Here is a 26,968-nt window from a genome sequence, read left to right on the forward strand (position 1 = left end):
AGAGGTTAATGATGCAGTGCTCATGCCTGGGTTTTACTGAGAAACCAGCCTGTTACACACTGTCTTTGTTTGCGTGCATACACAAAAGTGTGCATTAATATACAGTTTGTTATTAAGGCACAAGAAAGTTCACATGTTCGAGAAAGCCTTTCTGCCACAAAACTCATTTTGATTTTTTAAAAATGCTTACGTTCAAAACGTCTCTCCTGTGAAGTCGCGACTTGTGACATGCGCCTAGTTTCCTGAAACGGGTCACACATATGTATGTGTGCATAAATGCAAGTGTGCACCTCAACCTTCCTAAGCAACACGCGAGGAGGATTAGCTCCACTAAGACAACGCTCTTACATAATTCATTCAAGAATCTAGATCACACACGGCAATGAGGAAATGTGAAGGTCTCAATGTACAGTAGTTATTTGTGCGTGCCTACACAAGTGTGTTCGTGTTCTCTTCTACCTCACTCTCCTTCTCACTCCTCCTAGTATTCCATCTATCCAGCTCTCTTTCCCCCTCTACCTAAGGTTGTTAAAACAGGAAAAAACTTGATGTTAAGCATAAAGTAAAACGTGGTTAGCTTGCCCCTAGTGGGTGGTATTAAAGACATCCCCCGACATCCTGGGGACCAGGACAAACATTGAATACTGAAGTCTATCTGCTTTGATCTTGCTGCAACAGGGGATACAAGGCAGAATGAGAGACTATGGTGCTTAAGCACAAAATAAAGGGTGTATGATAGGCAGCCTAGTCTTTGCAAGTCTGATCTGCAATGGATTTGTTGTTATGTTTATACCAGTCACAATAACAGTGTGGTAGTCTTTCAACATTTTATTGACTAAAGTTGTGTGCATTAAGGAAACAGACGCCTGGCTCAAATAGAAGCCGATCTCTAATAAACTCCAGTTGTGTTTATAGCCGGTTGTGTTCAGTGATTGAAGCATATAAAACGCCTGGGCTATTAGTGAACGTTTTACAGTACACAATTAGTCTAGATTCATGACATTGCTGTGTGTATCTGGTCTCACACCCAAACTCACTCCCCAACCCTCGCTCTACCTCCCTCTCGTCCTCCCTCCTTCCCCTCCCTGGCCTGCCCGGTTGTCCCCCTTTAACCCCAGAGAGGAAGCATGCACAGGGGGCCACCCAGGATCAACAGTAAGTGGAATTGCTAAGGAGGAAATGCTGAAGAAACTGCCAGTTCTGAGACGGAGCACACAATGAGAGAACACACCACCCTAACAGACAGGATCAAGTCACTCAGTCTCCTGGAGTTATTCAGTCTCTGATAGGATCAATAACACACCCCCACACCTCTCTGTTGGCAGTGAAGAGAAGAAAAAAATCTATAAAAAATACCAGGCTTTATGTTGTGCAGTCAAAATCACTACCACACATAGGCTACTAGCAACATGAACCACACACTCCCAAAATGCCGTTGCTGACTTTGCGCACCTACTTCCTACTGTGACACTGACCTCGTGTGTGTGTGTTGTGTGCCTCCATACCCCTCACTGATTTATGCTGCTGACGGTGTGTTCATGAGTGCTGATGAGGTACTTGTGCAGTTTTAGTGTGTGGGACAGTATTTATGTGGGTGGCTGAGTTAACTTCACGCTGAAATGTTCTCACTATCCCTCTCTCTAAGTGTCCTTCATCTTGAGAACCAGGCATCTCACCAAAGTTCTCATCAGGTCAATTGATTTTCTCAAACCATTTTACACCCCCTCTCCAAATATCTCATCTTAGCCTTCACAGCAACACCCTGTATATGGACAGGAGTTCCCATACAACACGTTGAGACTGGCATAATAAAAAAAAAAAAAAGGTGGGTCATACCCATTATAGAGTAAAAATGGAGAATGTGTGAAGGGGAAAGCAGTTGACGTGACGCACGTCTGAGTGACTGTCTCCCAGTTGAGGTGCACCTACAACCTCCTTGCCATGCCACAATGCCTTGCGGCTGTGATCTTTCTGCCTGGAGCACGGCAACAGGTTCCTAAGCTATTTTCTTAAAGTAGGTCAGTCATTTCAGAGGGAGAAGACAAATCTAGAGAGAGAATGCTGAACACAGAAGAGCAGTCAAATCATAGTCTCAAAGCCACTTATCCCCAGGTTAATATAATGGAATGTCTCCATCTCATCTGATGTGGAGGTGAAAGCTAAAATCAACTGACCGACAGCACAACGGGTCAGTCAATCCCTCTGAGGTTAAAACACACAGCATGAACAGGTTGCCGTTGCAAAACTCGCACAGAAGACACACGTCACACACACTGCAGTAGTTGTGGTTATTGATCTCTGACCGTGTTCCCCTGAGTGTAGAGGTGTGTCGATCGAGTGCGGGCTGATCTTCTGACGCTATAAGTGATACAGCCTATAACACCGTATTGTACAATCTACCGGTATTGATGCATGGACCAATTTGGGTTTCTACTTTACCTTTAACGGTATTTTAATGTTCGATTTGTTAAATGTGATATGCAGTGTCTAACGTCCATTTTTATTGTTCACTCCACTACGTTAGTCATCCCTCCCTCTCCATGCCGTTTTCCACACAGACCTAGCCCCGTCCCATCACTCAAGGACCTGTTGTTGCTTTAACACGAGACGCTTGCATTCAGTCTACATGGTCAATGCAGCACAAGCAATAATGTTGATGACAACAATGCTGTTTCCACTTCGCTTCTTAACATAAATCCACTAGCTTCTATAATTACACTAGTTTGTTTCTTACATCTGCAAACAGCTATTTTGTATTCTCTTAGCAAGTTTTGGCTAAATCATGTTAGCTAATAAATGTACTGCGTCAGAGCAAACGTATCTAGCTAATATAGCCTGAAACCAGTGCTGGTGTAGGCCTAAATCAGCATGTTTGTACAACGGTATCTTCTAAATCAAAAGAGGAATAGGCGAAGCATGAATATGTTGGCTACTTGAAGATAAATTTAATGTAGCTCAAGATTACAGGGTCCCTTAGGAAACACACCCTTACTTTGGTTCCTAACCTGTCACAATAACTTCTCCCTGGCATTTTGATTCGTTGTCATGTCAAACACAAACGTGCGTGCATATACACATACATACATAACATACATACATACATACATACACAAAGTGTAGAATTAACGTTCTATTTCCATGACAACAACAGTTCACCCAAGGGTGTGTTTGTATATTCACTCTGGAATGCCAGAGTGCGTAAATTCGAAGCATTTTGCTCTCGGAGCGTTCACAGCACACACTGGACGCTCTGGCCGAGGAGTAGGGTTGATCCGAGTGTTCTGACCTAACAAGGGCAGTCAAGCACCCAAACTAACTGGCTAAAGTTGGCTAGCTACTTCCAGAATGAGAGTACACCTCACGGACCATTTTACTTACCATGTACTCCAACTGCTTACCACCTCCCTCTGGTTTTCCCCTTAAATATGAACTGTTTTCTAGAGCATTGGTGACTAACTTACATTACAATTTAATTATGTTTTTTTACCAACGTTTACTGGCACCGGTCATATCTAACCAGGTTGTGTGTTTGTAAATTCATAAGTTATTCTGCGCTCTGGTACACTCATACAAGAGTGCTCTGAAATCGGAGTAGATAGCCAGAGTGAATTTATGTGGCAGTGTGGAAATGCTCTCAAATGAGTGCAGAAAATTAAGATTTTTTTGGGGGGGGGGTTGAATTGAACAGTTTAAAACAAATCACACACTATTCAAAGCAAATTCAGAACTTTTATTATTCAAAAACATTTTAAAAAGTCAAAGAATTCTGTGACATGATATTTTGCCCATCTTTCTCAGCAGTTGTTTTGAAAACATTTTGAGCAATGGTCAAATGGTTGAGCTTCTCAGAATCTCTCCCCCTCCTCCGTGCGCACAGTGGGAAGAGGAAGTGAGAGTGGCTCGCTCACACAGCAGCCAACAGCGAAATGAAGACAGGCAGATCATTTTATAGCAGGAATCAACATAATGCATAGGCTATTACTGTTGACCGAATAATGGTTTTAGAACAAAGACATCTGCAGAACTGTTATTTAGCAATTTTTCGGTATATTGTCCCAGCTCTACTTCGCACTCACTCCATCTCTCCCTCTAATCCCCCCATAGATGTGACATGGTTGGCGTGTGCCAGTAATGCCCTCTCGTGTCACCATGCCAAAATCCTTTGCCCTTTCAAGGCTGGCGCACACACAAACACACTCAGTATCCCTCCATCTGTCCCTGCTCCTTCTACACTTCTCACCCTGCTCTCTGTCCCCATCTTACATCTCCCTTCATCCACAAACAAACGCTACACCAGCCAATGGACTTGTGCACCATAAAATGAACATCACCCAGGCATGACCATGAGTGACAGAGGAAATTACTACATCACTATGAGGCAAGGCAGGTCCATATTGCTGATTGAGTAAGATCAGAGACAGGCTAAATAAGACACAGACAGAGAGCAGTAGGAAACATTTCGACAGTTCAGTCAGGCAGCAGCATTAAAGGAAAGTGGTGGTGTGTGTGTCCAATGCTGCCCATGTAGTCAGCAGGGGACAAGAAAAACCCTAAAACTGTGACAATTGTCCTGTTAGTGGGGAATGCAGAGGCAAATGGGAACAGGAGGGATGAATGAAGAGGAAGATCATGAGAAAATGGAGCGCTAGTTAGGCTGAGGGACTGTGGACACTTGTTCATGAAGAGTTGAGACCAGTGCATGTAACTTAAAACGAATTAAACCAGATATAAAGTACAGTGCCTTCAGAAAGTATTCACACCCCTTGACTTTCTCTACATTTTGTTGTGTTACAGCCTGAATTTCAAAATGGATTGAATAGAAAGTGTGTCACTGGAATTATATTTTTTGAAATTCATTTAAAAAATGAAAAGCTGAAATGTCTTCAGTCAATACGTATTCAAGCCCTTTGTTATGGCAAGCTTAAATAAGTTCAGGAGTAAAAACTTGCTTAACAAGTCACATAAGTTGCGTTGACTGTGTGCAATAATATTGTTTAACTTGATTTTAACCTTTTCATGCACACGTTCCAAAAATATCTCTAACCGTCACACCTGTGTGAGTTCTCATGCGCGTGATGTCAGAATGCTCTCACTGTTCCGCAACAGGACAGTTAACCGTGCTGCCCTGAAACCAAGGCACACTGCCTGCTAATTATCTATAGGCTGTTTCAACTTCTCAATTTCAAAATATTTTCTAACAGTTTGAATTGAGGGATGTTCCACCTTCTCGTTAATTCACATAAGTAGCCCATTTCACCGTTGCGGACAATTAACGTTTGAGGCTTTACTGAGATGGAAAACTTCTCTTCAATGAGAGCCAAAGCACTTCGCTAGTGTTTCCCCAGATCAAGTATGAAGACATTGCGCATCTCTAGGCAGAACAGGCCTTGCAAACATTTTCCCCCAGCACATTTTCTGGCTGGCGCCCACATTGCCTTCAGAGTTGTTTTCCTTAGAAATTGGACTTTGAACACGTGTGCATTCCTATCAAAGTAAGTGGCTTATTTTCTGTATATCGTGTTGTTGTTTCTGCTGTAGCACACACACACTGTATGTTGTATGCATGTATGAACTGTTTAATTCACATTTTCAAGTACTGATGACAAAACATGCATTCCGATTCTTGCATAGATTGCAGTGGACACAGGACACGTGTGTAAAACACTTTTTTTTTAAAAATGTTTGTTAGGGTTGAACTGGCTATTTATATGCATAACCTTTATAATACTGGGGAAGCTATGCTAAGTACATAAACTACGAGTAAATCATCTGTTGAAGACAAGAACTAGAACCGGCAACAGGAAGTGCGTCACGACGCTGGGATCAGCCTACACGCCGACGACAGGAGGAACAAGTTTAAACCACGCTCCTCCTCCCTCGGACAGGTCGGCATTGAGCGGGAAATATCTCTCGGTATAAATGAGAGAACAATAGAATGTGACGCTCTCTTCTCTGTTTTGCCCTGCGAGGTAAAACAGCGAGACCGTATATACGAACAACCCATTTACCACACACGTGTTTGCATTAATTAAAGTACAGCTAAATCAGAAGTTACTATGTGCTGACTATTTTGTTCTGTTACCAGAAACGAACTGTCGCAACATTAACATGTTGTAATGATTATGATGAGCTAATGCTAAATTATTTAACAGCCATGTGTGGCACCATGCTTGTTGATATCATACAATGCATTCTGGTTGTCACGTAAGTGTCTGTCAGACCAAAGATGTTATAACAAGGGATAGTTCACGTGACTGACTTATGGTGCTTTCAAGACAACTGAAAAATCATGATGTCAATGAGCTTCAGGTTGGTAAGTGGACAAGCAAACACTAAAGCAGGAAGCACCAGTGACTCGGTCAATAAAGAAGTGGTCAGATGACACGATGCTAAGCTACAGGAATGTTTTGCTAGCAGAGACTGGAGAATATGTTCCGGGGTTCTTTCCGATGGCATTGAGGAGTACACCACATCAGTCACTGGCTTCGTCCCCACAGTGACTGTACGTACATACCCCAACGAGCTAAATTACTTCTATGCTCGCTTCGAGACAAGCAACACTGAAGCATTTATGAGAGCATCAGCTGTTCCCGACAACCCTGTTCACTCATGACTGCATGGCCAGGCACGACACCAACACCATCCTTAATTTTGCCGATGACATCAGTGGTCGGTCTGATCACCAACAATGAGACAGCCTATAGAGAGGTCGTCAGCGACCTGGCCGTGATGTGCCAGGATGACAACCTCTCCCTCAATGTGATCCAAGACAAAAGAGATGATTGTGGACTAAAGGAAAAGGAGGACCGAGCACGCCCCCATTCTCATCTACGGGGCTGTAGTGTAGCAGGTTGAGCCATCAACAAACTGATGGTCCAATACAGACCAAGTCAGTCGTGAAGAGGGCACAACAAAGCCTATTTCCAATCAGGAGACTGAAAATATTTGGCATGGGTCCTCAAAGATTTCTACAGCTGCACCATCGAGAGCATCCTGACTGGTTGCATCACTGCCTGGTATGGCAACTGCTCGGCCTCCGACCGCAAGGCACTACAGAGGGTAGTGCGTATGGCCCAGTACATCACCGGGGCCAAGCTTCCTGCCATCCTAGACAATGGCAGGAAGGTCAAAGACTTCAGCAACCCTAGTCATAGACTGTGTACTCTGCTACCGCACGGCAAGCACTAACAGAGCGCCTAGGTCCAGTCTAGGTCCATAAAGCTTCTTAACAACTTCTACCCCCAAGCCATAAGACTCCTGAACAGCTAATCAAATGCCTGAAATTTGCTCAGCGCCAGTAAAAATTAGAGGGAACATTGCTAATGAGTTTTTTAGGATAAAATCAATGGAATTGAGCTAAGGACAGGCAAAATCCTAGAGAAAAACCTGGACAATAACCTAACATACAAGGCCAAATGTACACAGGAGTTGCTTACCAAGACAACATTGAATGTTTGAGTTGTCTAGTTACAGTTTTGACTTAAACGGCTTGAAAATCTATGGCAAGACTTGAAAATGGGTGCCTGGCAATGATCAAAAACCAACTTAATAGAGCTGGAATTTTCAAAAGAATAATGTGCATATGTACAATCCAGGCGTGCAAAACTCTGACTTAGCCAGAAAGAGTTACAGCTGTAATCGCTGCTAAAGGTTGTTCCTGGGGCATAGAGTTTTTTCCTTATCTGGTAGTAGGATAACCTAACTCCAGACCGTAGTTGTAGCAATAAATCAGCAAAAACATTTTTATGTTTTATATGTTTCATATGGGCTACGACGGGAACAGAATTTTTCCTAATCAGGTCATATGGTTAAAAAATACAAAAATATATTAAATAAACTCTTGGCCCAAGAGTGGATGAAACCCCTTTACACAAACAGACAAATGCTATTGGACAAACACTAACAGGGCTGAGCTTGCTGTATGTAGGGTTGCATCGTGTTGGCCATTGCATCTGTAATTAAAAAGATAATAATACAGTGGTCAATTCCAGTCAATAATATGGGATTAAAAATGCCTAGGTAGCCTAGCCTACACAGCCTTACTCTAAAATGGATTAAATGTTTTCCCTCAATCTACACACAATACCCCATAATGAAAAAGCAAAAACAGTTTATACATTTTTGGAAATTTATTAAAAATAAAAACAGAACACTTTATTTACAAAAGTATTAAGACCCCGAAATTGAGCTCAGGTGCATCTTGTTTCCATTGATCATCCTTGAGGTGTTTCTACAACTTGATTGGAGTCCACCTGTGGTGAATTCAATTGATTGGACATGATTTGGAAAGGCACACACCTGTCTATATAAAGGTCTCACAGTTGACAGTGCATGTCAGAGCAAAACCATGAAGTCAAAGGAATTGTCCGTAGAGCTCCGAAACCCGGATTGTGTCGAGGCACAGATCTGGAGAACGGTACCAAAAAATGTCCCTAAGAACACAGTGGCCTCAATCATTCTTAAAAATGGAAGAAGCTTGGAACCACCAAGACTTCCTAGAGCTGGCCACCCGGCAAAACTGAGCAATCGGGGGAGAAGGGCCTTGGTCAGGGAGGTGACCAAGAACCTTAAGAACTAGTCACGATGCTGCCATCTCCGTCGGCGGTGCTAAAACCCCCGACCATTATTATACTACCTTCCAGAAGGCATAGAAGGCCCTCCCCCGCCCTCCATTCGGCAAATCGGACAACAATTCCATCTTGCTCCTCCTCTCCTATAGGCAGAAATTCAAACAGGAAGGTGGGGGAGGGCCTTATATGAGGACTAGTCAACGCTGATCTGACCAATAGGAATCCACGCTTCAAGATTATTTTGATCACGCGGACTGGGATATGTTCAGAGTAGCTTCAGAAAACAATATCAACAAATATATCGATACGGTGAATGAGTTTCAGGAAGTGCATAAGAGATGTTGTACCCACTGACTATTAACACCTACCCCAAACAGAAACCGTGGATAAAAAGGGAGCATTCCCGCAAAACTGAAAGCACGAACCACTGCATTTAACCAGGGCTAGAAGACTGGGAATATGGAAGAATACAAACAGTGTAGTTATTCCCTCCGCTAAGCAATCAAGTAGGCTAAACATCGGTATAGGGACAAAGTTGAGTCCCAGTTCAACAGCTCAGACACGAGACGCTGTGGCAGGATCTACAGACAATAACGGATTATAAAGGGAAAACCAGCCACGTGGCGGACACCGACGTCTTAGATCCACAGACGATGCAATCGCCACCACACTGCCCTGTCCCATCTGGGCAAGAGGCATACCTATGTAAGAATGCTGTTCATTGACTATAGCTCAGCATTCAACACAATAGTACCTTTCAAGCTCATCATCAAGCTTGAAGCCCTGGGTTTGACCCCCGCAGTGTTCAACTGGGTCCTGGACTTCCTGACGGGTTGCTCAGGTGGTGAAGGTAGGAAACAACACCTCCACTTCACTGATTCTCAACACTGGGGCCCCACAGGGGTGCATGCTCAGCCCCCTCCTGTACTTCTGTTCACCCATGACTGCGTGGCCAAGCACACCTCCAACTCAATCATCAAGTTTGCAGACGACAACAGTAGTAGGCTTGATTACCAACAACGAGACAGCCTACAGGGAGGTGGCGAGGGCCCTGGGAGTGTGGTGCCAGGAAAATAACTGCTCTTAACGTCAACAAAACTAAAGGAGATGATCGTGGACTTCAGGAAACAGCAGAGGGAGTACCCACCATCCACATCGATGGGACTGCTGTGGAGAAAGTGGAAAGCTTCAAGTTCCTCGGCGTACACATCACTGACAAACTGAAATGGTCCACCCACACAGACAGTGTGCGCAACAGCGCCTCTTCAACCTCACGAGGCTAAAGAAATTTGGCTTAACCTCTTGACGGTCGCCTAGGATAGGGGGCGCCACAGCTCATTTTGAAAAAAAATTTGTGCCCATTTTAAACGGCCTACTACTCAAACTCAGAAGCTAGGATATGCATTTAATTAATACTTGTGGATAGAAAACACCCTAAAGTTTCTGAAACTGTTTGAATGGTGTCTGTGTATAACAGAACTCATATGGCAGTCAAAACCCCGAGACAGATCGAAACAGGAAGTGGAATTCTGAATTGCGAACTCAACTTCATCACGTTGCCTATTAATCACATCGTGAGCTATGGTTCATTGAGCACTTCCTATTGCTTCCACTAGATGTCCCCAGTCTTTACAAAGTGGTTTGAGTCTCCTACTGTTAAAACTGAATGAATGAGACGCTGTGGAACGTGGTCACACGGAGAGGGCCATCACCATTATGACGCCGGCACCCCTGGTTACCCTCCCCTTTCGAAACGTTTTGAAACACAATGCAATCGTCCCCCTCGAATCTTATTGGCTCTCGTTGAAAAACGCCCTGAAGATTTATGTTATACAACGTTTGACATGTTTGAACGAACCTAAATGGGAAAAAAATGCATTTTCTCGAAATGGCTGTCCCGCGGCCGACGGAGCATTTGGATCAGCCTTCAGACGCACTAACAAGAACAAGCTCTTGGAACATAAAGGAGTAATTTTTTCGAACAAAAATACATTTGTTGTGGACCTGGGATTCCTTGAAGTGCTTTCTGATGAAGACAACCGAAGGTAAGGGATTATTGACAATAGTATACAAGACTAGATGTGATATGCGATTGTTCCAAGACGGCGCTGACCTGTAACGTTAGCCTATTTTTCAGAGTATCGCATCCCCTTTCATCGCAAAGTATGATTACCCAGTAAAGTTAATTTTAAATCTGGCATTACAGGTGCTTTCAAGAGATATTCATCTATAAATCTTAGAATGACAATATTACATTTTAAAAATGTTTTCAAATAGTAATTTAGTCAATTGTAGCGCTGTTTCATTGGATGCATTTGAGGGAAAATAGTTAGTCAACGTTACGCACCTATGTAAAATGCTGTTTTTATATATAAATATGAACTTTATCGAACAAAAGAATGCATGTATTGTGTAACATGATGTCCTAGGTGTGTCATCTGATGAAGATTTCTAAAGGTTAGTGCTGCATTTAGCTGTTTTTTGGTTATTTGTGATGCATGTGGTTGGTCGGAAAATGGCTATGTGGCTACTTTTACGATATACTCCTCTAACATAATCTAATGTTTTGCTTTTGCTGTAAAGCCTTTTTGAAATCGGACAACGTGGTTCGATTCAGGAGAGGTGTATCTATAAAACGATATAATTTGAAAAAACAATTGAAAAAAAATATTTTAATTTTGTTATGGCTAATGACAATATGATTTTTCGCTGGATGTCCGTCCCGAGGCCTCACAGGGGTTAAAACCTAAAACCCTCAAACTTCTGGTACTGCAACTGCACCGCCCACAACCGCAAAGCTCTCCAGAAGTTGGTGCGGTGGTAAACTTCCTGCCCTCCTGGACACCTACAGCACCCGATGTCACAGGAAGGCCAAAATGACAATCAAGGACAACAACCACGCAAGCAACTGCCTGTTCACCCCGCTATCATCCAGAAGGCGAGGAAAAATAAACCATTTCTTTTAAAAGTAGAAAAAGGAGTAAAAAATTCAAATACAATAAAACATTTAATAAAAATTACAAATAAATCGGCCAATTTTCATTTTATATATAAATTAAAAATTACAACAATACTGAATGAACGATGAACACTTATTTTAACTTAATATACTACATAAATAAATCTATTTAGTCTCAAATAAATAATGAAACCTGTTCAGTTGTTTAAATAAGGCAAAAATACAGTGTTGGAGAAGAAAGTAAAAGTGCAATATGTGCCATGTAAAAAAGCTAACGTTTAAGTTCCTTGCTCAGAACATGAGAACACATGAAAGCTGGTGGTTCAATATTCCCAGTTAACTACAACCTAAAACTTATTATAGGAATATTTCTCTCTATCCCATTTGTATTTCATATACCTTTGACTATTGGATGTTCATATAGGCACTATAGTATTGCCAGCCTAATCTCGGGAGTTGATAGGCTTGAAGTCATAAACAGCGCTGTGCTTCAAACATTGCAAAGAGCTGTTGGCCAACGCAGTAAAGTGCTGTTTGAATGAATGCTTACGAGCCTGCTGCTGCCTACCACCGCTCAGTCAGACTGCTCTATCAAATCATAGACTTAATCATAATAAAAACACAGAAATACGAGCCTTAGGTCATTAATATGGTCAAATCCGTAAACTATAATTTCGAAAACAAAATGTTTATTCTACCAGTGAAATATGGAACCGTCCCGTATCTTATCAAACGGGTGGCAACCCTAAGTCTAAATATTGCTGTTACATTGCACAACCGTCAACGTTATGTCATAATTATGCAAAATTCTGGCAAATTAGTTCACAGGTCGCAACGAGCCAGGCGGCCCAAACTATTGCATATACCCTGACTCTGCTTGCACTGAATGCAAGAGAAATGACAATTTCTATAGTTAAAAGAAATTCATGTTAGCAGGTAATATTAACTAAATATGCAGGTTACAAAAAAAAATATATACACTTCTGTGTATTGATTTTAAGAAAGGCATTGAGGTTTAGGGTTAGGTACATTTTTCACGAATGCGCTTTTGTTAAATCACCCGTTTGGCGAAGTTGAAGTAGGCTGTGATTTGATGATAAATTAACAGGCACCGCATTGATTATATGCAACGCAGGACAAGCTAGTTAACCTAGTAATATCAACCATGTGTAGGTAAGTTAATCACTAGTTATGTGAAGATTTATCTTATAAAAAAAACAATCAATGCTAGCTAGCAACTTACCTTGGCTCCTTGCAGCCACAAGGTCCTTTTGATGCTGCACTCGCGTAACAGGTGGTCAGCCTGCCATGGAGTTTCCTCGTGGATTGCAATGTAATCGGCATCCAAAAAGGCTAATTTCCGATTTTGAAAAATCGGCCCTAATTAATTGGCCATGCCGATTAAAAAAATTTTTTTTTTAAATTAAAAAATAAATGTAAAAAATTGGGTCGACCTCTAACACCTAGGTAGTCATTTGTTAGGCTAACAAGCAAGCAAGAGGTTGCATAGCAACAACATCAACTTCCGGTAGACACGCTCAACTGAAAGGATACTGTTTGTTTACAGTACACTAAAATGACCTAATAGTATATACACTACGTAGTATACAGTACAGTGGGGGGAAAAAAGTATTTGATCCCCTGCTGATTTTGTACGTTTGCTCACTTACAAAGAAATGATCAGTCTATCATTTTAATAGTAGGTTTATTTGAACTGTGAGAGACAGAATAACAACAACAAAAAATCCAGAAAAACGCATGTCAAAAATGTTATAAAATGATTTGCATTTTAATGAGGGAAATAAGTATTTGACCCCTCTGCAAAAAATGACTTAGTACTTGGTGGCAAAACCCTTGTTAGCAATCACAGAGGTCAGACGTTTCTTGTAGTTGGCCACCAGGTTTGCACACATCTCAGGAGGGATTTTGTCCCACTCCTCTTTGCAGATCTTCTCCAAGTCATTAAGGTTTCGAGGCTGACGTTTGGCAACTCGAACCTTCAGCTCCCTCCAGATTTTCTATGGGATTAAGGTCTGGAGACTGGCTAGGCCACTCCAGGACCTTAATGCGCTTCTTCTTGAGCCACTCCTTTGTTGCCTTGGCCGTGTGTTCTGGGTCATTGTCATGCTGGAATACCCATCCACGACCCATTTTCAATGCCCTGGCTGAGGGAAGGAGGTTCTTACCCAAGATTTGACGGTACATGGCCCCGTCCACCGTCCCTTTGATGCGGTGAAGTTGTCCTGTCCCCTTAGCAGAAAAACACCCCCAATGCATAATGTTTCCACCTCCATGTTTGACGGTGGAGATGGTGTTACATTTTAGTCATTTAGTAGACGCTCTTATCCAGAGCGACTTACAGTAGTGAATGCATACATTTCATTTATTTATATATATATATATATATTTTTTGTACTGGCCCCCCGTGGGAATCGAACCCACAACCCTGGCGTTGCACACACCATGCTGGCGTTGCAAACACCATGCTCTACCAACTGAGCCACAGGGAATGTTCTTGGGGTCATAGGCAGCATTCCTCCTCCTCCAAACACAGCGAGTTGAGTTGATGTCAAAGAGCTCCATTTTGTTCTCATCTGACCACAACACTTTCACCCAGTTGTCCTCTGAATCATTCAGATGTTCATTGGCAAACTTCAGACGGGCATGTATATGTATTCTTGAGCAGGGGGACCTTGCGGGCGCTGCAGGATTTCAGTCCTTCACGGCGTAGTGTGTTACCAATTGTTTTCTTGGTGACTATGGTCCCAGCTGCCTTGAGATCATTGACAAGATCCTCCCGTGTAGTTCTGGGCTGATTCCTCACCGTTCTCATGATCATTGCAACTCCACGAGGTGAGATCTTGCATGGAGCCCCAGGCCGAGGGATATTGACAGTTCTTTTGTGTTTCTTCCATTTGCAAATAATCTCACCAAATGTTGTCACCTTCTCACCAAGCTGCTTGGCGATGGTCTTGTAGCCCATTCCAGCCTTGTGTTGGTCTACAATCTTGTCCCTGACATCCTTGGAGAGCTCTTTGGTCTTGGCCATGGTGGAGAGTTTGGAATCTGATTGATTGATTGCTTCTGTGGATAGGTGTATTTTTTACATTAGGAGTGTGCTCCTAATCTCAGCTCGTTACCTGTATAAAAGACACCTGGGAGCCAGAAATCTTTCTGATTGAGAGGGGGTCAAATAGTTATTTCCCTCATTAAAATGCAAATCAATTTATAACATTTTTGACATGCGTTTTTCTGGATATTTTTGTTGTTATTCTGTCTCTCACTGTTCAAATAAACCTACCATTAAAATTATAGACTGATCCTTTCTTTGTCAGTGAGCAAACGTACAAAATCAGCAGGGGATCAAATACTTTCCCCCCCCACTGTATATGTTAGTTTGGGTATTCGAACACAGCTATGCTGTTATAGCAACAAGCTGTGCTTTTGTCTTGAAGCTAAAATGTAATGAGCATAGACAGAAAATAAACCCTTTAATTGTCTGCACATACATGCTTGTGATTTGTTGCATTATTCAAGAGTAATATGGTTTGGTTGCGTTATTCAATAGTGTACTGTGTTTTAGAAGGGTTGTCATTGAACAGTTTGTGCTTACTGCTGATCAAGAATGTCATGTTGCCAGCCACAGCGAAAGGCAGGGACCTAATGTGAATTGAAAAGTAGAATTTCTCACCACCCCGCTCCTCAGACTCCCCTTCATATCTCGCAGCAGGAATAGGGCCTAAGCTTCTTTTACAATTCTCCAGAAAAATGAGGCCCGCCATGCAGTTATCAAAACACTTGTTTCCAAAGCTCAAATGATATCGCACTCTTTTTACAGTTCTACTGGAATATTAAATTATGTCAATCAGATTTTTTAAACTTGAACAATCGTGGTGTTGTGGCTATACGTAGCTTAGAATTAGTTACAACTGTTTCTTACTATAGGCAGTTGGCTGCCTGGCGGTTGCAACATTGTAACTCTCCAATGTGAATAGTTTGCAACCCAAGTGCTACTGAATAAGCATGTTCAACTGAAATGCACCATTTGCTCATGATACACATTCTAGTCTATCAATCCATTCCAAATCTTTATTACGTGTCGCGCACGTTCTGCGCTGCCATGCCATGCATGACACAGGGGAGGCATATGTTGATCTTGCCTAGAGCTAAAGAAATGGGCGCGCTGGCCCTGGTCAGGGAGAATTGAAAATGAATTTAGCAGTATTGATTGTTATTATGCTTAAGCAAAATAACACTGCGTTTGCATTTTGCCATGGCTAAGAACTGCAGGAAATTAGTTTTAAAACTGCAACATTTTCTCATCTTCATGGAGAAATTTGTAGAATTGCAGGAAATTGTCATAAATATCCCTCCCCAAGAAAACCACTTTACACCTCTAAAATGATCCCCCCAAAAAATGTATCAAGCTGCACCGATGGGCCGGCCCACCACTTAAGCCTCATATTGATCCAGAAAAAAAAACCTGGTGTGTGTGTGTCTACCCTCATCCTAAAGAGCAAGGCACAAACACTTCACCAGTGTCTCAGGACCAAGGCTCCGGTCAGCACTCTTCCCCCTCGCAATCCTTCCCTCTCCTTCTCCCTCTCTCTCTCCTATAATCTGGGCCCTTCTCATCACTGTCTCTCTCTCACGCTTCCTCTCCATTTGGTCCATCTTAGAAGTTTCTGGCAAGAGTCCCTCTCCCTCAGTCAGAAAATACACCACACAACCCATACAGACCACAAAAGTACAAAAAGAGATACACAGGCTCTCTCATTCTGTCTCTGCCTCTTTCCAAGGGCAGCACAATCCCTGCCCCCCCCCCCATCTCCCGAGTCAGTAGCATTCGTTTGCCATAACCACGCCTTTCTCTGGCTATTTTGGGACCATTGTGTTTGCAATGAACTGACGAAAGAACGACAGAGCAGCGCTGCTAAGAGAAACATGCCCACAGACGGCGAGAGAGAGACAAGGAAGAGAGAATGGAGGTAGAAAGGTAGAGCGGGAGGGGATTTATTTCAACACGATTCCTTTTTATCCTCAAATGTGTTGATAAGCATATTAGTGATGTTTTCCTTCCTGACACTCTTTACTGGAGGACAAAGGTCTTGACAGCCTCCTGTCTCCCAGCCAACTCTAAGCACAGACCCCAGATATCAGCACTCAGACCTGTTCCCACCGAGCACTTGTTGACCCATATGTTCTGCACTGACCTCCATTGGCAAGGTCTCTTCCTACACAATAAGAGACCAATCAATAGAGCAGCAAACTGCTGAGAAGAACTTCTGTTAGAGATCTTGCAGTCCTACATTCAGAGATCTTGCACTGAGAAGTGCACATTCTTGAGGGTCATCCAGTAGGCTGCTTGACTACTTAGACAGCCAATTCTCATTGCAATTACCGACACACACACAAAAAAATCAACAGTCACCAAAATGCTTACACACAAAACACTAAAACACAGTCCCCCCAAAAATCCAAGAAACATAGGCCTAAAGCCCCACATACAGACAGTTAGCATCAAGGTCTATCCACACCATTCCCAGTGTTCTCTGCATACACTAACACTGACCATTCAAACACTTCACTTTCAGAGTGACTCATTGCCTGTGGCTGACTGAACACCCACACTGAAACGGAAATTACAGAAAGTAGGACCCTGAGTGAGAGAGGGGGAGGATGAAAGACACTAGATAGAGGAAAGAGGAGGCCTTGAGATGAAGATAGAGTGATGGAGGCAGACCTTGAGGGGGATGAAGTCGAAGACTAGCAAAAGAGGCCAAGATTCAGCAGAGAAAAAAAGATTCTCTCTATAAACCTCGTGTTCAAAGACAGGAAGGGGTGTGAGAGTAAAAGAAGAAGGGATGCATCGTAAAACAAACTCTTTAGGCTTACTTGGATACTCTGTGCATCTACCCTTCACGCCATAAAATGTGACTCGGTTCAAGAAACTAGGCATGTGTCGTACGTCACTTCTTCACAGGAGGCATTTGAACGTAAAAAAGAAATTACAAAAAAATGCATTTTTGGGCAGAAATGCCTTCTGGAATGTGAACTTTCATGTGCCTTAATAACAAAATTGTATGCCATATGCAAATATGAATGCAATTGTTAAAATTATGAGTCTAGTTGGTTTAGCCACGGAAAAATACAGGAACCTTCCCGCTAGCCATGATTGGCTGAGATAATGAGTGGGCTAGACATGCCGAGAGATGAGTTTGGATTGGTCTGCCATGTAGCAGCTTCTGTCTATAACATGAGCTGCTCAGCATGTGTAGGTAATCCTTTCTAATGCTGCTCTTTTTAAAGATATCATGAACTCAACTCTTGCTCTCCACTTTCTGGAGGACCGAGTTTTGAAATCAGTGGAATGCCTGGTGGAAGCAGAGTATGATAGTTAAGGATATGGAGAAAATGCTGGCTTTGACTGCAAATATGAGGGAGTCGAAAAGAGAACACTGAAGGCTGTTGTATAAAACGCCTGTCTCGGGATTACATCTTAAAACCAAGGGCAACCATGGCATCCATGACAGAGGGAGAGAAGCGCTCATCCAAGTTAAAGCATACTGTTAGCTAGATAACGTTAAGTGTATGATCTGTGTACTAATGTAATTTGTATCTCAGTGCCATTTGCATTGACAGTTATAGTCTAATGTTAGCTATCATTGAACCTAGTTGTTTATAAAGTTGGTTTTAGTTGCCTGGTTTGCTAGATTGACATATATTAAATTCATTTTTTTAATGGATGGGTTTATTGGTGTCAAAATATACCAGTTAAGTGACCTTTTGTCCCCAGCACAAGGTGCACCTGTGTAATTATGATGCTTTTTAAATCAGCTTCTTGATATGCCATACCTGTCAGGTGGATGGATTATCTTGGCAAAGGAGAAATGCGCACCAACAAGGATGTGAACAAGTTTGTACACAACATTTGCGAGAAATATTTTTTTTTTGTGTGTATGGAACATTTCTGGGATCTTTTATTTCAGCTCATAAAACATGGTACTGACACTTTACATGTTGCGTTTACATTTTTGTTTAGTACAAAGAGCCAAGAAACACAAGGACAAAGTCTCACTTCAGTAGACTTTCATTTCAAGTAAATTAGACCAACTTTTCTGCCTGTGCGCAGCTCTTCATGTGTGCACAACCTCCAGCCAGGCAGCGCAAGTGGAATAGGGTAATATAGGATTTGTAGTTCTTTGACTGTGCGATTAATTTACCAGCTATGAAACAAAAATGGCAGAAATACTTTGAAAACATTTACTGCAGCATTTATTTTACTATAAATGTGATCGTACGTAACCATTTTATTCACAATGCGAGTTAAATTTTCTCACTGTGGAGCCCTGACCACCTGCCAACGTGGCTTGTGAAATAGACAGCCTACCCGCCAATGCCAAAATCTACCCGCATTTGGCAGGTGTTCATTTTAGGTCTGCTAACCTTACGCATACCAGGGACAGCCACGCTATGGTTCTTCCACCTTGGAGGACCGGCCGCTTCCATTAAAACTAGCATTTCAAAAGAACTTGAAACTAAATGGATGTCAGTGACCCATCTGAGGGACAGGTCAGCAACATTGGGGCGGCAGGTAACCTAGCAACGTCAGCACAAGAACTATTCGTCGGGAGCTTCATGAAATGGGTTTCCATGGCTGAGCAGCAGCACACAAGCCTAAGATCACCATGCACAATGCCAAGCGTAGGCTGGAGTGGTGTGAAGCTTGCCGCCATTGCACTCTGGAGCAGCGGAAACACTCTCTGGAGCGATGAATCACGCTTCACCATCTGGCAGGCCAACAGACGAATCTGGGTTTGCCAGATGCAAGGAAGAAGCCATCTGCCCCAATGCTTAGTGTCAACTGTAAAGTCTGGTAGAGAAGTAATCATTGTCTGGGGATTTTAAAAAAATAAAAAAATTCATGGTTTGGCACCTTATTTCCAGCGAAGGGAAATCTTAGCGCTACAGCATACAAATGACATTATAGGTGATTCTGTGCTTCCAACTTTGTGGCAACAGTTTGGGGAAGGCCCTTCCCTGTTTCAGTATGACAATGCCTTCATGCGCAAAGTGAGGTCCATACAGAAATAGTTTGTCGAGATCGATGTGGAAGAACTTGACTGGCCTGCACAGAGCCCTGACCTCAACCCCATCGAACACCTTTGGGAGGAATTGGAACACCGACTGTGAGCCAGGCCTAATCGCCCAACATCAGTGCCCGACCTCACAAATGCTCTTGTGGCTTTAAGGAAGCAAGTCCCCACAGCAATGTTCCAACATCTAGTGAAAAGCCATCCCAGAAGAGTAGAGGCTGTTATGGCAGAAGGGGGGGGGGGCTCCAAAATGAGATGGTTGACGAGCAGGTGTCCACATACTTTTGGTCATGTACTGTGAAAATCATAATTTAGTTTCTTCAATAAATTATAAAATAGTTTAACTGTTTGAAAGCTTTAAAATGGTTGTTTAAATCTAAAAAGGGGTACAGTCATAAGGAGATTGAAATTAAACGGAACAACCCATTTACAAAAACAGTATTTGGTTTCACAATGAGCCACACCTCTCATACACGCGATTTGGAATAGCCTGCCCTCTGCATACAAGCTTAATTTAAACAGTTAGGGTGGTACCAACAGAAGCATGAAAAGAGGAGTGGTGCTTTATGATGTACAATCCTTCCTTGTACATAAGAATCCTTAGTATTAGCCTACATCCTTGCTTTGGTACACTACACACCCAATTTGTCCTTCATTTTGATCCAAGCGATGAAACACTGCTGGCCTGACCTAGCTAAGGCAGTAAAAGCACTTGATTCCCTCGAGAGCTGTGTAGCTATGATACCATTGAGCTTATATAAAAAAAAACTAAATCACTGTGAGGCCTTGGCTTGGAATTTATCTAAAAAGGTGAAAATTAAATTTACACTCTGCTGATAACAAGCCGCTGCCACCCATATAACCTGTTTCAGTTCCACACTAGACTGAGTTAACCTTGGACCAGATACATATTACAGTATTGGATGTGTGTGTGTGTGTGTGTGTGTGTGTTTCTGTAACTGAGTTTTGTGAAGAGTAACCACAGAAGCATTTAGTTGGAAGGAACACCCCTATGAACCACGTTGCTTTCGTTATTTGCGAAAAGAGAGTGAAGCAAAAGAGAAAGGAGGGGGAAACAGAAGACGTAGTATGTTAAGATGCCAGCTACATTTTCACAAACACACACACCTTTAATGAGCAGCAAGCAGTCATGGCGGAGCATGTAAAATTGCTTCTAATCAATAAATAGACGAGTCAAACGAGGAAATAATTGACTGCTGAATGATGATCTGTCAAAATACATGAGCATTGATTTTGTCCCCAGCACGCTAGCTTGCATGCAAAACTCAATGGCTGTGGATTTTCATAGCTTTGCTGTATCTGGCTTGAATAACCTGCTATTCTCACACAGCCAGTCTGACGCGATCATTTCTATGGATAGCTATGTCCCCCGTGTGATAGTATGGGGATGGTTGCCATTTATAGCCCTTGCACAAAGAGGAACCTGTTACATAGCCATCTGTGTCAATATCCAGTTTTGAATAGGGCTGGGTGGTATACCGTATTTTACAATATACCGGTATTGATGCACGGACCAGTTTCGGGTTTTACTTTACCTTCTTTAAATGGTCTTTTAATGTTCGATTTGTTAAATGTGATATGCCGTGTGTAACGTCCATTTTTATTGTTCACTCCGCTACGTTAGTCATCCCTCCCTCTCCATGCCGTTTTCCACACAGACCTAGCCCCGTCCCATCACTCAAGGACCTGTTGTTGCTTTAACACGAGACGCTTGCATTCAGTCCACATGGTCAATGCAGCACAAACAATGTTGATGACAGCGATGCTGGTTTCACTTCTGAATATAAATCCACTAGCTTTCTATAATTACACTAGTTTGTTTCTTACATCTGCAAAAAAATGGCTAGTTTGTCTTCTCTTAGCAAGTTGGGCCTAAATCTTGTTAGACGCCAATGCAAATCGCTAGTTAGCTGGCTAGCTAAGTAGCTAATAAAATGTACTGAGTCAGAGCAAACGTAACTAGCTATAAAGCCTGATAAAACCAGTGATGTTGTAGACCGAAATCAGCATGTTGTTTATGCAACAGTACCTTCTAAATCAAAGAGGAATACGGGAAGCATGAATATGTTAGCTACATGAAGTAGCTAAGAGAAAACATTCAACGTAGCCAAAGATTATAGGGTCCCCTAGGGAACACTTAGGTGTCGACCCTGTCACAATAACTCCTCCCTGACATTTTTTCATTCATTGTAATGAAAAACACTATTCAAAACACCCACTATCAGGAGGTCAACAGATTAATTAGGGACGATTTCAAGTTATAACAAATCGGTAATTGGCATTTTTGAACACCGATTATGGCCGATTACGTTGCACTCCACGAGGAGACTGCGTGGTAGGCAGACTACCTGTTATGCGAGTGCTGCAAGGAGCCAAGGTAAGGTGCTAGCTAGCGTTAAACATAACTTATAAAAAAAAACAATCATTCTTAACATAAATCACTAGTTAAACTTGTAATATCAACCATGTGTAGTTATCTAGCTTGTCCTGCGTTGCATATAACCGATACGGTGCCTGTTAATTCATCATCGAATCACAGCCTACTTCGCCAAACTGGTGATTTAACAAGCGCATTCATGAAAAAAAAAGCACTGTCGGTGCACCAATGTACCTAACCATAAACATCAATGCCTTTCTTAAAATCAATACATAAGTATATTTTTTTAAACCTGCATATTTAGTTAATATTGCCTGCTAACATGAATTTCTTTTAACTAGGGAAATTGCGTCACTTCTCTTGCGTTCTGTGCAACAGAGTCAGGGTATATGCAGCAGTTTGGGCCGCCTGGCTTTTTGCGAACTGTGTGAAGAACATTTCTTCCTAACAAAGACAACCAACTTCGCCAAACGGGGGATGATTTAACAAAAGCACATTTGCGAAAAAAAAGCACAATCATTGCACAAATGTACCTAACCATAAATATCTATTTGTTTCTTAAAATCAATACACAGAAGTATATCTTTTTTTAAACCTGCATATTTAGTTAAGAAATTCATGTTGTTATCAGGCAATATTAAACTAGGGAAATTGTGTCACTTCTCGTGCGTTCATTGCACGCAGAGTCAAGGTATATGCAACAGTTTGGGCCGCCTGGCTCGTTGCGAACTAATTTGCCATAATTATGACATAAGGTTGTGCAATGTAACAGAAATATTTAGACTTATGGATGCCACCTGTTAGATAAAATACAGAATGGTTCCGTATTTCACTGAAAGAATAAACGTTTTGTTTTCGAAATGATAGTTTCCGGATTTAACCATATTAATGACCTAAGGCTAGTATTTGTGTGTTATTATATTATAATTAAGTCTATGATTTGATAAAGCAGTCTGACTGAGCGGTGGTAGGCAGCAGCAGGCTCGTAAGCATTCATTCAAACAGCACTTTACTGCGTTGGCCAGCAGCTCTTCGCTGTGCTTCAAGCATTGTGCTCTTTATGACTTCAAGCCTATCAACTCCCGAGATTAGGCTGGCAATTCTAAAGTGCCTATTAGAACATCCTATAGTCAAAGGTATATGAAATACAATTGGTAGAGAGAGAAATAGTCCTATAATAACTACAACCTAAAACTACTTACCTGGGAATATTGAAGACTCATGTTAAAAGGAACCACCAGTTTCATATGCTCTCATGTTCTGAGCAAGGAACTTAAACGTTAGCTTTTTTTATTGATGTATTATATTAAGTTAAAATAGTGTTAATTCAGTATTGTTGTCATTATTACAAATATATATTTAAAAAATAAATTGTCCGATTTATCGGTATCTGCTTTTTTTGGTCCTCCAATAATCGGTATCGGTGTTGAAAAATTATAATCGGTCGACCTCTACTCACTATTATATCCTTATTATAGAATTAAAATAATCATTCTACACTGAACAAAAATAAACGTACCATGTACAAGAGTTGGTCCCGTGTTTCATGAGCTGAAATAAAAAAAATCCCAGAAATGTTCCATACGCACAAAAAGTTTCTCAATTTGCGCACAAATTTGTTTACATCCCTGTTAGTGAGCCTTTCTCCTTTGCCAAGATTATCCATTCACCTGACAGGTGTGGCATATCAAAAAGCTGATTAAACAGCATGATCATTACACAGGTGCACCTTGTACTGGGGGCAATAAAAGGCCACTAAAACATTACGTTTTGCCACACAACACAATGCCACAGATGTCTCAAGTTGAGGGAGCGTGCAATTGGCATGCTGACTGCACAAATGTCTACCAGAGCTCTTGCCTGAGAATTTAATGTTCATTTCTCTACCCTAAGCTGCCTCCAAAGTCATTTTAGAGAATTTGACATCAACTGGCCTAACAACTGCAGACCACGTGTAACCACGCCAGCCCAAGACATCCACAATATTTCTGTCTGTAAAGCTCTTTTGTGGTTAAAAACTGACTGATTGGCTGGGCCTGGCTGCCAAGTGGGTGGGCCTACACTCTCCAAGGCTCACCCATGGCTTGCACCCCTGCCCAGTCATGTGAAATCCATTGAGTAGGGCCAAATGAATTTATTTAAATTGACTGATTTCCTTCTATGAACTAACTCAGTAACATGTTTGAAACTGTTGCATGTTAAGTTTATATTTTTGTTCAGTATATCTCCATGATTCAAACAATTTACCCAAGTGTTTTGCTCTAAATTGAAAGCAAAAAAAAAAAAAAGTCGCAATTGCAACAATTAGTAAAAGAATAAAGCCTAGATTGTTTGCCCATGTCGTGCAGCCCTACGTGGCAGTGTGGAAATGATCTCAAATTAGTGCAGGAAATGTTTTACACTGTTCAATTCAACCAAAAACAAATCAGAATGGAGAAAGACAATTGAAATTACTTAGAATGTACACAATGAATTCGGAAAGTATTCAGACGCCTTTCCTTTTTACATTACAGCCTTATTCTAAAATTGATCAAATAAAAACATTTCCTTCTCAATCTAGACACAACACCCAACAATGACAAAGTAAAAACAGGTTTAGAAATGTGGCAAATGTATTACAAATAAAAAACTGAAAAATCTTATTTAGATAAGTATTCAGACCCAGTGGCCTCCATTCTTAAATGCATTAAGTTAGGAACCACCAAGACTCTTCCTAGAGGGGGAGAAGGGCCTTGGTTAGGGAGGTGCCCAAGAACCTAATGGTCATTGACAGAGCTCTAGAGTTCCTCTGTGGAGATGGGAGAAACTTCCAGAAGAACAACCATCTCTGCAGCACTCCACCAATCAGGCCTTTATGGTAGTGGCCAGATGGAAGCCACTCCTCAGTTAAAGGCACATGACTCCCCTGCTTGGAGGTTGCTAAAAGGCACCTAAAGGACTCCCAGACCATGAGAAACAAGATTCTATGGTCTGACGAAGCAAAAACTGAACTCTTTGACCTGATTGCCAAGCGTCACATCTGGAGGAAATCTGGCACCAGTCCTACATTGAAGCATGGTGGTGGCAGCATCATGCTGTGGGGATGTTTTTCAGCAGCAGGGATTGGGAGACTAGTCAAGAACGAGGGACAAATGAACAGAGCAAAGTACAGAGAGATCATTGATGAAAACCTGCTCAGGAACTCAGACTGGGGGTGAAGGTTCACCTTCCAACAGGACAACATAGGAGTGTCTTGGGACAAGTCTCTGAATGTCCTTGAGTGGCCCAGCCAGAGCCCGGACTTGAACTCGACCTGAAAATAGCTTTGCAGCAAAGATCCCCATCCAACCTGACAGAGCTTGAGAGAATCTGCAGAGAATGGGAGAAACTCCCCAAATACAGGTGTGCCAAGCTTATAGTGTCATACCCAAGAAGACTCTAGGCTGTAATCGCTGCCAAAGGTGCGTCAACAAAGTACTGAGAAAATTGTATATTTAAGATTTATATTTTTTATAAATTTGCAAAAGAATCCGAAAAACATGTTTTTGCTTTGTCATTACGGAGTATTGTGAGTAGATTGTGGGGGGGGAAATAATTATACATTTTAGAATAAGGCTATAGCGTTACAAAATGTGGAAAAAGTCAAGGGGTTGGAATACTTTCCGAGGCCACTGAATACACAAAGGTATGTGGACACCTCTTCAAATTCTAGGATTTGGCTATTTCCGCCACACCCGTTGCTGACAGGTATATAGAAAAAAAGAAAAAAAAAGAAAAAGGCACACAGCCATGCAAACTCCATAGACAAACACTGGCAGTAGAATGGCCTTACTGAAGAGCTTAGACTTGGCACAGTCATAGGATGCCACCTTTCTAATAAGTCTGTTTGTCAAATTTCTACCCTGCCAACTGTAAGAACTGTTATTGTGAAGTGGCAACATCTAAAGCAACAATGACTTAGCGGTAGGCCACACAAGCTTTCCAGATCGCCCAACATCATTGTCCAACCTCACTAATGCCCTTGTAGCTGAATGGATGCAAGTCTCTGCATCAATGTTCCAACATCTCTTTTCTCTGTATATATCAATGATGTCGCTCTTGCTGCTGGTGATTCTCTGATCCACCTCTAAGCAGACGACACCATTCTGTATACATCTGGCCCTTCTTTGGACACTTAAACCTCCAAACAAGCTTCAATGCCATACAACACTCCTTCCGTGGCCTCCAACTGCTTTTAAATGCTAGTAAAACTAAATGCATGCTCTTCAACCGATTGCTGCACGCCTGACTACAATCGCTACCCTGGACGGTTCTGAATTAGAATATGTGGACAACTACAAATACCTAGGCGTCTGGTTAGATTAAACTCTCCTTCCAGACTCACAATAAGCATCTCCAATCCAAAATGTAATTTAGAATCGGCTTCCTATTTCGCAACAAAGTCTCCTTCACTCATGCTGTCAAACATACTCTGGTAAAACTGACTATCCTACCGATCCTTGACTTCGGTGATGTCATTTACAAAATAGCCTCCAACACTCTACTCAGCATATTGGACGTAGTCTATCACAGTGCCATCTGTTTTGTCACCAAAGGCCCATATACTACCCACCACTGCGACCTGTATGCTCTCGTTGGCTGGCCCTCGCTACATATTCGTCGCCAAACCCACTTGATCCAGGTCATCTATAAGTCTTTGCTAGGTAAAGCCCCACCTTCTCAGCTCACTGGTCACCATAGCAACACCCACCCGTAGCACACGTTCCAGCAGGTATATTTCACTGGTCATCCCCCAAAGCCAACACCTCCTTTGGCCGCCTTTCCTTCCAGTTCTCTGCTGCCAATGACTGTAACGAATTGCAAACATCACTGAAGCTGGAGTCTTATATCTCCCTCTCTAACTGTAAGCATCAGCTGTCAGAGCAGCTTACCGATCACTGTACACAGACAATCTGTAAATAGCACA

The 26,968-nt window shown here is 42.1% G+C and overlaps 1 protein-coding gene across 1 annotated transcript in view; it reads right to left on the reverse strand.

Annotated features, from left to right (window-relative positions):
* Nucleotides 1-26,968, reverse strand: part of mgat4a (alpha-1,3-mannosyl-glycoprotein 4-beta-N-acetylglucosaminyltransferase A) — a 48,629-nt gene that overhangs the window by 19,647 nt on the left and 2,014 nt on the right.

Source organism: Salmo salar, chromosome ssa21 (assembly GCF_905237065.1).
Source record: "Salmo salar chromosome ssa21, Ssal_v3.1, whole genome shotgun sequence".
NCBI lineage: Eukaryota > Metazoa > Chordata > Actinopteri > Salmoniformes > Salmonidae > Salmo > Salmo salar.